This window comes from Ochlerotatus camptorhynchus, unplaced genomic scaffold (genome assembly GCF_037179485.1).
Source record: "Ochlerotatus camptorhynchus isolate MF236.1 unplaced genomic scaffold, CSIRO-AGI_Acam_v1.1 ptg000370l, whole genome shotgun sequence".
NCBI lineage: Eukaryota > Metazoa > Arthropoda > Insecta > Diptera > Culicidae > Ochlerotatus > Ochlerotatus camptorhynchus.
Window position 1 is genome coordinate 5,795,342 of NW_027040858.1, and position 13,864 is coordinate 5,809,205.

The 13,864-nt window shown below is 36.6% G+C and overlaps 2 protein-coding genes across 5 annotated transcripts in view; both read right to left on the reverse strand.

The window, feature by feature from the left end:
* Positions 1–8,776, reverse strand: part of LOC135710154 (uncharacterized) — a 267,613-nt gene extending 258,837 nt beyond the window's left edge. The window contains exon 1 of the mRNA XM_065232667.1: positions 8,584–8,776. The gene's annotated coding sequence lies outside the window, so the exon portion shown is untranslated. The remainder of the gene's footprint in view (positions 1–8,583) is intronic.
* LOC135710128 (low-density lipoprotein receptor-like) overlaps positions 1–13,864 on the reverse strand; it is an 852,116-nt gene that overhangs the window by 728,221 nt on the left and 110,031 nt on the right. The window lies entirely within an intron of this gene.

Sequence of the window (13,864 nt, forward strand, 5' to 3'; positions counted from 1 at the left end):
TCATAACAGCAAATTTTGATTTCAATTTGATCTTCAGCTTTGCTCGGGCAGGCCAAACTGTTTTAAGTGCATTAGGCGAGCAGCCCCAATTTAATGTTTTAAATAATTCAATAAATTAATAAATTTAATTTAACAGTAAATAATCCCTTAACGTAACGAATGCTGGTGAACTAAAAAGTTGATTTCAGAACTCCCTAAGCGACCACCCTAATTTTATTCACTTCAAAAGATTGGCTAAAACAAGTGGAAAAACTTTCCCGAACACAATATTCACCTAAAACCAATGGTTTCCTCCTACAGAAGACTTTGGAATCACTTGCACTGTGCACTGTGTTCTCCTTTTTGTCTACTCTATTTTAGCCACTTACGGGAACTAAAATATCCTCAAATCTGATGACCACCCCAACATCCAGCAAATTTTACCGGCGAATCGAACACCCGAAAATGGGTTCCAATCGATTTCGAATGCATTGGATAAATGCATCTGTCCAAAGCCAGTGCCTGGCCGCTGCATGTGAATTGAGAGAATGAGATAGACGAAAAATGCTTTCCCGAAAAGAGACCATTTGTCCTCGGCATAAAAGCAGCAGTAGGATGCACCCTAATTTAGTGCAGTGCCCGGTTGGACCGGCTTCCGGGCTGGAGTGGATGCGCTTCACCGGAGATGGACCACCACCACCACCACCGATGAGATATTGACTTTCATTAGAGCGCCGTGGGTGGATCGAGATTTTCCATTGCATTCCATTTGCTCGTTCCTGCCAGTCCTATTCCTCCTTGTGGAATGGTTCGGTTTTACAGTTGATTTCGTTACGTAATGGCATGTTGGGTCGTACCCAGATCGAACGCTAGTTGTTGGATCCGATCGAAGGTACTTTTGTGATGGGACTCATCAATTCTGCACGGTTCGGTATGCTGGTACAACGAATTTGAATTTCAAATGCCTACCAGTGCCATTCACAATCGATGACACTCTCACTGCTCTAGTAGCCCAAAATTTGCCCAATAAAACACGTTCAAAGCGAAGCCCGGAACCAGAGGGAACAAATCAAAGAGTGATAAAAGGCAGAACACAGCAACGATAAAAAGAACGACCCTTCTGCCGAAGCCTCGTGATTGTTTCGGATCACTTGAGCTCAAAAAGCAAGACAATATAAAGCATTCCACCACCACCAATGGCTAGCAATGGCTGCCCTGCCTCTCCGTGAAGTGGTGGAGGAATGGCACTCTTTTATACCCATTCGCCCGAGTTATCGTAAATAAGAGTAAATTCCAGTGGCACCGTTATCCGTTACCTTCTGTCACTGAGCAGGGGCGTGCTTGGCAGGATACGACGGGGGTAAAGGTGCGACCTAGTGCAATGCCACGTTTGATGGACTTAACATAACTGAACGCTGCATTAGGTCGTATATGTTGTGTTCAGATAAATCGTACTAATGATAAACGTCTTCTTAAATTCATCAATTCTCGTTGCCTTAAATCATTGTCTATGATCAAAAACTGACTTTAAATTGAATCGAATTGAACAGGTGATCAAACACGGGTCAAAGTCGTATGAAAGTAGATAGTAAATTGAAACACCTTTCATTATTAATCGGTTAGGGTAAAAATTTACTTCGGACTATCGAGCAGAAAACATCAAATAGGGTATACGTCCCTAACCTCGGTCTAATATGCAGCCATCGATTACGTTTTTAATCATAACTCATCAATTAATTTACCTGCAAACGATATTCTACTGCTAAATGGTATGCTTAGATATGCTTATTATGTCGTTTGCTACCAGAAACCACGAAAAGTTGAAAAACTTACTTTTTTTGAGACAATAACTCACCAGGGAAATGTATGTAATATGGGTCTATTGTCCCCAAATTGGGTCTATTTATGGATGCAACTTCGTCCTATCTTGTTTGATCCTCAAAAAAACGCTCTTGGTAACGTTTTCTGATGTATATTTTTTTATCACTATCACTGTTAACTTAATGCTCTTCATTCCTCAAAACATTTCACAGAGAAAATTTTACGAAAACTACATTAAATCACTCAAATTAAAAATTAAAAATTAAAAATTTCGCTTATCGTCTTTCGACCGCAGAATAGCGAAATCAAAACATTGTGATGTTCATTATACAGGTTTGGCAGAAAAAATCTTCCTTCCTGTTCGTTCCTTATCATCCAAATGCAAACCACATTGTTGACGTTACTCTTATTGCTATATGCTGTCAAATGAATTTCATGGGCCATAGTTAGGAACATAGAAAAGAAATGTGTCCCTAAAGTTGGGTCCATGATTTACTTGTGAAAACGTTGTTAAACAATTAAAAGAAACATAAAATATTCAAACAGCAACTGTAAGTTTTACGTCTAGTGTGTATTATCAGGTAATTCCATTCAATAAATGCCATAATCAGGCCATTTGATGATCGTCAGTCAACCTTCCCATCTTAACCTTATAAGTCATGGCGGCTAAAAACTCCGAACAGAGTGATATTCTCAACCAGTTTTATTACTTACGAGAGCTGAAAATGTATTGAAATGTTGTGATATAAATTGATTTGTGTGTGGTACACATTTATGAACCATCAGTGATCAATATTTTCCTTATTTTTTGTGTAATATTCCTTAATTAATTATTTATTTGCGTGATAGGCCGAATGAAAGGACTAGACCCACATTACATACCGTAACCCTATTTCTACGATTTCAGCGTTAACGATTCAATAAACCATTTGGTGTGATACTTTCGTTCAAACGCTACAAATAAAAAAAAAACAAGTTCACTACGCGAATTCATGTTTTCATTACATTAATGCCATATTTTCTTTTTATTTAAATTTTTTTTAATTTTTTTTCTTCTTTCTATTTTTCTTATTTTCCTCTCTCTGTTTTTCTTCTACTTCTTCTTTTCTTGTTTTCTCCTTCTTCTTCTTCTTCTTCTTATTTTCCCCCTTTTTTCATTTTCTTTTTTTTCTCTTTTTTAATTTCTTTTTTTTTTCTTTTTTTCTTTTTTTTTTATTACGATTTTGCATTTTTTTTAATTACGTTTTTGCTTTTATCTAAACGACGAAGTATGTCCAATTATGTTTCTATATGTTTGTACGAAATACCGAAAAACCGGTATGCCGACTTTGGAATCAAGGTGCACAATGTGTGACTCTTTATTGAATCCAACTGAACATATGAAGAGGTAAATAAATTTTGGGTGTCATCTGTAGTAGAAACATTCCAATATGTGTAAAACTCCACTCGGAAAAACAGTGCAGGTTGTAGGCCAAAAATTAGCTCTAAACCCTATTAAATTCACAGCATCTATCAATCATAGCCATACAAATCGACTGAACCGATTGTATGCGATTCTATGCGCACTTAAATACGACTTCCAAGTGTTAAATCACATCCAAGCCACACTTCTACGACCTTTCACTAAACTCTACCCTGACCTCGCACACGCCGCTGTTGTCTCCCACAAAAAGAACCCTCAAGCGGAAACCTGGGCACAACAAGAGGAAGGGGACATAAATACCGTCAAAAGCAATAGACATCAACAATAGCAATAAGAACAACAAAACAACGATAACAGCAACACCATCAGCCCTTGTGGACCATAAGCGGCGGTCAGAGAAAGAATGCGAATAAAACGACGGCGACGGCGACGACGACGACGACGAAGACGACGGTATCGATCCAGAAATTTATAGTTTATAAAATCGACAGCGCAAAGTTTGGTCCCCCGGGGGTGAATCCACCAGGCAAGCAGGACGAGAAGAAGCTAGCTCAGAGAAAATCCTTCAAGTTCAAGCGTGGCGATCCGGGCGAGGCTCCTTCTGGTATAGATTAAATCCTTTTCCGGTCTTCTTTTGCGATTTTGTTTTCAGGCTCCTTCCAGGGCTGCTGCTGGTGAGATCAAAACGACATGACCCGAGTCGAATGGAATACCAACGGGTACGCCGTTGTACACAGCAAGCAATTTAGCATGATGGGAGGAAATCGAAAATAAATTGGAACTGCGCTCACTCCGATCCGGATTGCTCACGTAGAAATCGCAATCGCCGGCTGAACGCAAGAAAAACGGGGAGGGGGGGGGGGTAGGAATTTTAATAAACGCCATTTCTTATCATGCTTTGTAGTTGTTTTGCTTAGAATTCCGCTGGATCAATCTGTTCGGTTTCAAATTGTACACAGAAAAAAGATTTATGGATTATTATAGCATTCAAATACGTAGTGAAGAACTAACGATTGAAAAAAAACCCCTTATTAATAAAAATGTGTAGTTGATATACCCAGCAATGCTTCAAAAACTTAGTTGGTCGGTTTTCATATGACTTTTAAGTGGTAGCCATCAGAGAACTTCAGGACAGCTTTACTAATTGCAACAAAACTACAGGCGCTTAAAAGAGGTTATGGGAAATCCAGGGAAGTTCAGAACTCTTGAGCGTAATTCCGAAAACTTCAGGGCTGCTGTTGGGGGGTTCCACGATATTTTCGGAATATTCATCATTCAGGGAAGTCAAAAGTTCAAAGTTCACTTCGGGAAAGGTCTGAGACATCCGGAAAATTGTAGGAACTTTAGTCTGTCTACTTGTTAGTAGACATTCGGAAAATTGTAGTAACTTTAAGAAAGTTTCCGAAAATTTCTGGATTTATTTTTCTTCGAAAAACTTTAGAAAACATTGTCGGGACTTAACAGTTGTTTCAAGAATAAAGCCTAAAGAAAACATCCAAGAAGTTGGGAGTCCCATGAAAGTAAGGAAAGTTACGAAAACATTATTAAATTTTGGAGAACTTATGGACAACAATTTTGAAAACTTTATGCTAGTTCCACTTCCGAGTAAAAATTGTGGATGGATAGGCTCAACCGAATTAACTTAACAGAGCCGAGGATTCTTGTTCACTATACAATACATCTTAAAACTATAGTCAAAAGATACAACACAATAAACATTTTATCTTCCGCTATCCAATAAGCCTCCTCTTCCAGAACGGGAGCCGCTTCCAGTGGTTTACTTCTATGGCAGATTCGCCAACGAGGGTCAGAGCGCTTCCATTGTAGCAATGAACGCAAAACGTGGTCAGCACTCACACATTCATCACGAAACGGTTGCTTTGCAAAGTCGACGACGCATCGACTGATAGAACTGCTGATGAAGAACAATGAGGAGGACCACACAATGGTTGCTGCCGAGTAAACAGACGATCGCGTGACACGCATTGAGAGTGATCTGCTTCTGTCGACATCCGAGTGAACATTCATTTATCATGCTTCTGTAGAACATCATTTAGACTTGAAGAATTCTTCAAATCCTTCATAAAACTAGCAATGTTACTTGGGATTACCATCAGAAAAAAGGCAGAAATCTTCAAGATGATCTGATAATTTCTTGAAAAATCAAAAAAATTAAAGGAATTACCGAAAACTTCAGGGAAGTTCCAAGGACTTCAAAAGCTATGATCTTTTAGGGTAAGTTCCGATAGGTTCAGGCCAATCCAGCAGATTGTAGGGAAGTCCAATTAAGATCAAAGAGAGCTTCAGGACAGTTCTTTTGACGTAGGACTACGTCTGTGAGTTCTATATGGGGGAACACTTTTGTGAAAACCGAAAAAGGAACATGTAACAAATTATGAAATATTTTGAACGTTAATAACTCAGCTGCCCCAGGACCAATTTCAATAATTTTATCACAAATTAGTAATAATTCTACCCATCTGTTAAATTTAAGACTTTATCAGTTTTCAAAATGTCACTAATGAAAATTGCAAGTTGCACAAACTGTTGCTTTGATAATTAAAATTATCACCGTTTGCCTGCGAAAAGCGATTTCCCTAACACAGATTTCAAAGTTGAATTCCATCTGGTCTCACCAAACGGTGTTTATTCAATCACCATCAGGTAATGTTAGTTTGCGTGGGCGTACCTTGAATTCCTAAAAATCATCGAGAGAAGTCATTGTTCAAAAAAGCTGTTGCGCCTAATTCCAGCTCTATCTAGATGAAAGTGATCTGATTTTGATCCAGAGATGATGGATTTTTATTCTTAATACGTCAATTGATAGGAATATTTTCTACAAATCTGTTAAATTAAGATTTTATGATTTTTCAAAATGTCACCATTGAAAATTTAACGGTTGTGCAACTGTTGCTATGATTATTAAAATTATCACCGATTGCTTGCGAAAATGGATTTCCCTAACACAGATTTCAAAGTTGAATTCCAACCATTATTCCATTATTCAATCACCGCGTGGTGAGCGGTGGTGTTCTCCAGTACACAACGAAAGACGAACTGCAGCCCACATGAGCATCCATAGAAGGAGGAAAAAGCCGCACCGCTATTGATCGGAATCAGTAGCTCTTCGTGAGTCGCTGTGTGCTATCTGTGTCAAGTGCGTCATACTAAAGAGTACAAACAGAGAGAATTCCGCTCAAATTCCTAATCCCACAGAAAACACTAGCTCCTACTGCAGTTAACAAATAAGATTTATTATATAAGACCACGTAGTCCTACTTCACCATTGCATTACGTACAACCCCATAGGGCTGTCCCTTGTAGTTTTCACTTCAGAAAAACATTAAGGAAGTTTACAGAAGTTGAGCAGTTCCAGGCCAAATAGCAACAAAATAATAATTTAAAACTCGACTTTCTCCGATTTGCATAAAACTTTGCATAATCGTTTGCTATGGACAATCATCCACATTTTTGCAAAAATTCGACCATTTTGAACCTTGTAATAACAATAATAATGGAAACACATATCAAAAATCCAAGAAATTTACGTGTAAAATATGCTTTCTATCTCTTCATGAACAAAACTGGACCCTCAGCAAAACCGAAAGGTCGATGTGTTGTGTTTTTTTCGAGTCAAACTTTTTTTTACAAAAAATGTTTTCGCAGGTGAATTTTCTTTAAAAAAAATGTGATTTTTTTTTAGATTTCTGATATCTTTTTCCAATATTTTTAGACAAATCAAAACTTTCAGGGACATCCAGAGAACTTCAGGAAAGTGGAGAAAACTTCAGAGAAGCCCAGAGAATTTGACAAAAAAAAATGTTAAATAGAAATTTCAAGAACCTCAGGGAACCTAGGTCTAAGATATCCAGGGAAGCACAGAGACTTAAAGGACAGTACCAATAGTTTCAGGAAATTCCAGACTATTGAAATATTTAAAGATGAAATTCCGGAAATTCAAGGACAGTCTTGAGAACTCCTGAGAAAAGTAGGAAACTTCAGACATATCATGGAAACTTTACAGAAATTCAGAAATTTCAGGGAAGTTTAAAGATTTAAAGGATATTTTCATTTATTTCTGTACAGTACCACTAGCTTCAGGAGAATTGTGAGAACTTCAGGGTAGCTTCAAGAACCATCATGGAAGACCAGAGAATCTCAGGGCAGTTTAATTAACTTTAAAGCAGGGCTGGTAGCGATCAATTCTGTCAAAAATAGTGATTTTAGTGACCATGTTGAAGAAATAAGTGACCAAATAGTGACTTATGGTTGTAGGTAAGTGACTAAAAAGTGACCTACGATAGGAACCTAACGTTAAAGCAAACGATTCAATAGAAAGTTCATGACTAAACCAGCAAGCTTCTACTACGTGAAAAAAACCTGAATAACCGTAAATTCGCAGGGAATTTTATTTTTCCTGAAAATACCTGGAAGTATCAGGGAATTTTATCATTACTCATGAAATTTCATAATGTTCTTAAAAAGAATGCATTTTAAAATAAAACCATTTAATAGTCCTAGTTATTTTCATTCACACATTGAACTTTATAGATCCAGAATGGATTAATCTTTAGTAACAAATACATTTTTAAAACTCAGAGGCTTCAAATGATTTTTTTTTTAATTCTAGAAATGCATCCCACAAATTTTATAAATTCTGAACTGGAAAGTTATAGTACTTCAAGAAATTTTCAAGAATCGAGAGTCAAATTCCTTGTTCAGTTTTAAGCCTCATCAGCTTCCACGGGAGTTTTGGGAAGAAACAAAATCCACGAGAAAAACATCAACTGCAATCTGATTTCATGGTACTTCTGAGGAATTTTAGACTTCATGTGAAGCCTAAGCCTAAGATAGTAAACTCCAAGCGAATGTTCATGAGAAATCTCCGTTGAATATGGAATGGACTATTCTAAGGCCTTTATAACTTTTTGAAAGTTCCCAAAATATTCCTAAAGTTAGTTGAACTGCCTTGAAGTTCTTTTGTAGTTTGATAATCTAACCTGATGCTCGCAATACTTCTCAACATTGTTTTAACTTCTCTAAACTATTTCGGACTTCCTAAAGTTACCACAATTTTCCAAGCGATCATGAATCTTTTCTAAAGTGTTAACAATTCACTATTTCTCGAAACTCTATTTAAAATTTATGTAATTTCCCTGCTCTGGAATATCTCTGCTCTAAGGAGATCTGTTCTTCCTTGATTTTTTTTTTGTTTAGAGCTTTACTAGCGAGATCAATTCTCGAAACTTCTCTAAAGTATTTGCAGATCTTAAGAAGCTTGTTGTATTGAACTGTTCTAAAAATGTTTAATCTTGCGTGAACTTCTGGACTTATGTGAAAACCTCAATAATTTTTTTAACATCTCCAAAGTTCTCTGAAAACCTGGAAACTTCTTGAAATTTCCCGCTAATTTAGTGAAACTAATGGAACTGAACTCCCCTGAAATTCCCTTCGTTTTTGGAGATTTACTAAACTTATTTGAGATGCTATCGAAACGTCCATAAAAGTTCCTGAAGCTCTCGGATCTTTCCTTAAGTTCCATAGACTTTTATGAAGTTCTCGAAATGTTTCTGAAGATCTTTGTACTTCTGTGAAGTTTTCAAAGTTATTCTGAAATTTCAGGAACTTCTTTAGGCTTCCGCTACGAAATAATTAATATAGTTTTAGGATTTTCACTGAAGTTATCAAGATTTGTCTGAAGTTCAAATTATTGAAACTAATTCATAACTTCTTCAATAGTCTAGAGTTTCCTAATGTTTTTAAAACTGCCCAAAATATTTCTCTGTTTCCTTTAAATCCTCTAGAATGCCCTGCCTTAGTATCTTTTTAAAAGCATCAACCATTTTACTGGAATTGATTTAATTGCCTTTAAGTTCTACAATTTTCCTTAAGTTTTATAAAGTTTATAAACGCTCACGGAACTTTTCCGCAAATCACAAATTTTCCCTGAAAGAAGTTTTCTACGCTTACTTTAATTTCTCTAAATTGATCAAATGTTCAAGCTTCAAAAGTTTTCGGATCAATCATAGAATTCTCGGAATATCCCATAATTCTTTGGAACTCCTTGTAACTCGCAACAATCTAAAAATATTTAAATTTCTTAGAAGTTCTCTGGAATTTCTTGAAAATATCGATGCATGCTAAAAGTATTCGCCCTTTTTTAATTAATGGAACTTCGTTGATGTTCTCTAATCGACGTAGCTAAATTTTCAATGTTTTTAGATCTTGAAATTTCCATGATAAAACGCCCTTGAAAAACTCTCACATTTTCCCGATGTTCAAACAATTTTTATTGCGTTCCAGAAATTTTCTCTGAGCAAACCAAAGTTTCCGGAAATACCGATTTCTGCAATTAACTTGACATTTTTTGAACAGCCCTTTAATTCTCTGATCGGTCTTGATGTTCTCGGAGCTTCCTTAAAACTCTCAGCTCTAATGAAGATCTCGGGTTTGCTTTAAAATAAATGGAATTCTCGTAAACACCATTAAACTTCCCTGGAATTCTCTCGATTTCTGTAAAGTTCCTGAAATATTTAAGTTTTCATAAATTTTCTGAAAGTCTCTGTACTGAATCTTTCGGAACTTCTTATGGGTTTTATTTCAGCACCTCATGGAACTATCCTGAATTTTTCTAAACTCGCGCTCATAGATTTTTAAACCAATTCAATAGCCTGGGCTAAAGTTTCGGGGACTTCCCCTTAAGATTTCTTCTTCTTCTTCTTCTTATTCGCATTTCAAGCTTATTGCTTAGTCCATATTAGCTTATTGCGTGCTCTCAACTTAGTGTTCTAAATGCACTTCCACAGTTATTAATTGAGAGCTTTCGATGCCAATACCAATGCATGAAATTGTATATTGTGTGGCAAGCACAGTGATACTCTATGCCCAGGAAAGTCGAGAAAATTTCCAACCCGAAAGATTCCCTCGACCGGACCGGGAATCGAACCCGCCGCCTCCGGCTTGGTAATACCGTACCTTTACTGACTAGGCTATGAGGCCCCTGGAACTCCCCAAAGATCTCTAGATCTAGGTTTTCTGAGATCAATAGAACTTCAACATTTAATGGATTTGATAGTAAAGCTGTTTCTTTAAAACTGATACTCATGTTTTAAAAACGTTTGCGTTAAAAACATATATTTAACGCATTTAATAAATAGCATTCTTATTATTAACCTGGAAATTATGGAAAACCTGAAAAGCTCAGGGAACTTTATTAAGCCAAATGATTGGACACGCTGTAGATAGAGAATAACTTCTTATTTTTCAAAAATAGAACAAAATGTAGGCCTATCCAGAAAAATGATTAATCTTGAAATAACACATTTAAAATAGTGACTTATTGCAAGAAAAAGTGACTTTAGTGACTTGGCCTTGAAAAAAGAGACTTTTTAGTAACTGGCTTGAAAAAAGTGACCAAGTCACTAAGAAGTGACTCTCTACCAGCCCTGTTAAAGTTAATTGCAAGAATTATGCAGAGATTTCGAGAATCTCAGGGCATTTCTGAAAACTTCAGCAAAGTTCCGAGATCTTCAGGAAAGTCGGGAGAACTTCTGAGAAGTTTTGAAATTTTTAACCAGTTTCAGTCTTTTGTTCGAGTATTTCAAAAGGAAGATCAAAGAACTCTAGAGCAGTTTTATTTATTAATTTCAGGAGCTATCACGATGTTTAGAGGGATTCTAAAAAAAAAAAATCCTAAAATTTCAGGAACATTTCGGGTTTGTCAGGGCAGGAATATCAGGAAAATTGTTGGAACGGTAAATAAATTCCTTGAAGAGAGCGAAGGAGTGAAGGAATGACATAAAAACTGTTGATTACACTTTACCATCATCAACGTTTCGATCTCCAACGTTTCGATCTCCATGAAACTGTTTTTTTTTTTTTTCCTTTGGTTTGTTTTTTCCGTCGATCTTGTTTTCCGTGCTGAGCACCAATGCTACCGACGTGTCAGGAAGGCAGCTCCCCCACCTGGACCCTACCTATCGACCCATCAACTCATGAACCGCGGACCAACGGCTTTACATGAACCGGGGACCAACGCCTTTACTTACGTGATCAGAGATGTTATGCCTCAGAACATCCCGGCGGCGCCGACTGGGATTGAACCCAGGCCTGCTGGGGTTAGAGGTAATCACGCTTACCACTACACCACCGGCGCCGTTTACCATGAAACTGTAAATCTCCACTAACTTCGAGACGACCGCGAGTACTCGGTTCAATTTCTTTAACTTTATAGTTAAGACATTTATAATGTATAACACAAATGATTATTTGGCTCTGTAAAGTTTATTCGATTGAGCCTGTACATATAAATTAATAAAAAAAACGTTTCGATCTTGAGATCTTCATCAAGGAAGTTTTAGTTTAGTTTAAGATAATAAAACTATTAGCGCTGAAAGATAGACGGCAAAACATTATATCTCCTGAAGAAGGCCAAGTCTATATAGGTCGAAACGATGATCATAAAACATCGAAATGTTTTGGTTCACCGTTCTACTGAGAAGCCAACATAAAAAAAGGAATTTATCCGACAAGCTTTATCCGTTTTAATTAGTGGGAACAAGATTTTGTGTACAATCCTAAATTAAAATTTTAAAAAAAATTAGTAAGTAACCAGCTCTAAATTTATCATGACAGCACTGATACCGCCATTTTGGAATTGAAACTGTCAGGAACATAAACTTAAATCCATCATTTTTAAAATAATCTACCATCCTGAATTTGAAACTGCCGTTATTATTATACGACAATAATGCATTCAGAAAGATCATTTTTGTCAATGTTCTATTACAGTCGAATTTCCCTCGTTGGGCTATCTTTAAGTGGGCTACGTTTAAGTAGGGGCTCCCGTTAGTTGGGCTGCAGCCCACCTAAATGGAAGTCAAACGTCACCTCTGACAGTCCTGATTCCTATTCGAAGGGCACATCGATGTACAATTGGGATATTTACTAGAGGATTGTGATGATAATAAGCAATCGGTGTATCCCTCAATCAATTTTCAGCTTGACAGCGCAGCCTAACTTGCGGATACCAAATTGAATAGGAATAAGTTCATGTTTTAGGAATAATGAAATATTTGTATCATAAATCATAGCACAAGCCTCCTTCTCCCTCTCCCCACCCATAAAATTGTATATCTCTACTAACCTCGAGACGACCGCGAGTAATCGGTTCAATTCCTTTAACTCTAGCTTTAAGACATCTATTATGTATAACGCAAATGATAACTTGGCTCTGTAAAGTTTATTCGGTTGAGCCTGTACAAATAAATTAATACCAAAAAAAAAAAAAGCTCAGCCTAACTAACGAAACCCTTTCACTAAGTGGGCTATGGGTATGTATCTTTTATTCACAATTTGGCAATAATATTTGGACTTTAAACTTTTATTGCAATAACAATAATATTGCATTTGCGAACAACATTGATCATAAGTATCAAAAACCAGCACCATTTTGAAAATCAACTACCATTTTGAATTAGAATTCTCGCGTCACTTTTCAAATAGACCAACCTACATTGATCGACTCTCTCTTTCTCATAATCTGCTAAAAGAATTAAGCGTATTGGACGATAAGAACAGCTGATCATATTTTTGGAGCCGAGTTACTAACGAAAGAGAGAGTAGGTAGATGAAGAGAATCGATCAATGTAGATAAGAGAGGGTCTAGTATAAGAGAGGAGCGGATTCAAAACAAACTACCTTGGCAACCTATGCCTAGGCGATTTCTAGCAACACTGCCAACGCAATCACGATAGGCGCTGCTCGATTGGCTCTGACTTTGACAGTTCGCTTGGCTCAAAATAGACCAGTCCGCTCCACTCTTATACTAGACCCTCTCTAATGTAGATTGGTCTATTTGACAAGCGACGCGGGAATTTTTCATTGAATTAGCAGAATTTTCGATTAATGTTCGGGAATCAATTTTAGAAGGATTTTTGACTAAAAGGTACAAGAAATAAAGAAATAGAGGAAACCGGAAGCATGTCCCAGAAGTCGGAAACATATTCCGAGAAAAATCAAAAAAAGTTTTCGGCCAGAAAAAAAATTCCGGGGAAATCAGAAGTCATTTCCATGGGAAACCAAAATGGCTTATCAAGGAAGTCAAAAGAAACTGTCATATTTGAATCGACCCTAAGCAAATCATTGATAAATTTGCAAAGAGATAAGTTCCTAAGATTTTTTTTAGTAAATTCAAATGTTTTAAAATTTTCAAGATTCCGGGCACATAAATGTAAAAACCAGCTATCCATATAAAATAATCCATTAGAGATAACTTCGTCAAGATACATAATTTGTCAATTCATAAAAAAATCACTGGATAACTGGATAAAAGACAGTTTTAACCTGTGAAATGCAGTGTCTTTTAAATTCTGTAAGTGTTGTTGAACATTTGATATGTCTAGGCATTAGACTGATGCAAAATTTGAAATTTTCGCTCCACAGTGCTCAAACGGTTTCAAATCAGGTCCTGATTAGCCTCCCAAAATTTAAACTCATATGGTAAGAAACTGACTTGGCACAAACTATTCGAAGTTTATATATAAATTATAATGCGAAAACCAAACTTTTTGTGCATTGTCTTCTACAAATTTTCCATATTGCTTTTTCTAAAATTTCTATAATTATTCTTAAAGGAAATTT